The sequence below is a fragment of the Gossypium hirsutum genome, chromosome A04, assembly GCF_007990345.1.
Source record: "Gossypium hirsutum isolate 1008001.06 chromosome A04, Gossypium_hirsutum_v2.1, whole genome shotgun sequence".
Classification (NCBI taxonomy): domain Eukaryota; kingdom Viridiplantae; phylum Streptophyta; class Magnoliopsida; order Malvales; family Malvaceae; genus Gossypium; species Gossypium hirsutum.
Window position 1 is genome coordinate 32,350,405 of NC_053427.1, and position 2,176 is coordinate 32,352,580.

The following is a 2,176-nucleotide window of genomic DNA, read 5'->3' on the forward strand; positions in this document are numbered from 1 at the left end:
TTTCTCTCTATTTTCTTTAAATATTTTTCCTATTTCATGATTTCTCTGATCCATTTGACTATCTTAAGTGAATATTCATAGTAGAATAATAGAAACACTCATGCTTGTCTTTAAAGAATATTTCCAATTTTCATACTACATTCATCCATTTTTCGTGTTTCCATGGATTTTATGCTTACCTACATGCATTCATGCATTAGATATTTCCATAGCATTATTCTCATAGTCCTATTTTAATAACTTGATATATTTTCTTTAGTTATTTTTAGTTTTGTTTTCTTCATCTAGTTCGTGAGTTTTATGAAATATTCCTATTTAGTTTTGTTTTTTTTTCCATGCTATTTTTGGGGCGTATTGGTTCAACTTCGATTTTTTTTTCACTGCAGACATAACATGTCATCTTCAGGAGGGAAGAAAATCGCTGTCCCCACCTCAAAGAAGAGGAAATGAGTAGCGTCATCCTCGGGTCCTACCGCAGAAATTAGGCACCCATTCCTCTAGGTTGCCTTGGGCCCTAGGAGGAATTATATCAGATATTACGGGCTCGACCCCTAGGTGTGGGCCGCTGCATTAACTAGGCCGCACTTGAACAGATTCAATTGGCTGACACAGTCTGAGCCCACCTTACGACTGGCCCGTAGGGGCTCCTCCTTAAGATCGTCGAGCCGACGTATCTTGAGTTTACATTGGAACTCTGCTCGACGTTCCATCTTCAGACCGTCATGACCAACTTTGATGATCCTGGAACGGTCCAGTTCCATCTCGTTGGTCTAGTCCGCTACTTAAGCGTCCCCGAGTTTAGTATCGCATTGGGCCTATACACGGAGGATTTCATGGATGAGGAAGACTTCGACAGCCTCCATCGCCATATCCACTACTCTCCCTCAAATTGCTGGAACGCCCTCGTCCCTGCCTCGACCACCTACGATCCTAGCCGCTCTAAGGCATCGGCCCTCACTCCATCCCTGCAATACCTACACGCCATCTTGGCCCACACTCTGACGGGACGGCGAGAGAGCAACGGCGTCGTCAACACTCACGACACCTATTTCTTATGGAGCATGGCGAACATGTACGTTTTCGACCTTGCCTACTTCATTGCCCTCACCATCCGCCATCAGATAGAGTAACACAGGAGAGGATTCATCTCTATCGGGCCTATGTAATCGATTGGCTCGGCACTTTGGGCTCTTCAACACAGCGACACAATTGTCCTCCCTCACTCTCATCAGCCAGATGTCCCCACAGGGCATCTCGAGTATGCTACATATGAGGATGAACGAGAAACGATATGGCACCTACCCTCCTCAGTACTGCCTCATCCAGTCCACCAAGGAGGAGGACCCAGAGGACATTATTGATGATGTCCCTCCACGTCACGAGGACCCTCCGACTCAGCCACCACCCTCTCATCATCCAGTTCATGCGGCTGCTTCACTGTTTGACATCTCTGAGCACCTTACACGATTTGAGCAGTAATGTTTTTAGCGTTTTGATCACATTGATGCTACTCTTCATCAGATTTGTCAGCACCTTCACATCTCATCGCCGCCACCACCTCGCGAACCATCCGATGATGACGATGTTTAAGAGCTTTTTATTTATTATTTTTATTTTCATTTTTATCTTTTTTATCTTCTTTAAGTACTTTTTATTTCATTTCCTTTTAATATTAGTTTAATTTTAGTTTTTACAATTTTTATTTTCCGCTATTTCATTACGAGTAATTATGCTTCCTTATATTTCCTAAAGAGTTCCTGATTTTATCACAGTCATAAAGAGCTCCAAAGCTCATCATCAAATAGGAACTAAAAACTCCACTGGCAAAGGTTCTCCACGACTGCCATGTCCTACTTAACCACAACCATAGCTACTACAAGATATAATACTCTTTTGGTACAGGACTTATGGACTAATGAACCTCTACCACCACCAGAGTATCCTCCTCCACTCTCACCATTGCCTCGACCGATTATTCTCCATAACTCCAATTCAAGGAGTTCATTCATCGTTCAGGAAGTTTCACCTCTCTCCCTATCTTATGATTATATATCTATATTTTTCAATATATCCATCTTTGTACATTGAGGGCAATGTACATCTTAAGTGTAGGGGGTTCTTTTATATCATCATTAGAAATCCCTGAATTTTGTCTTATTCTCACGTGAATCACTCA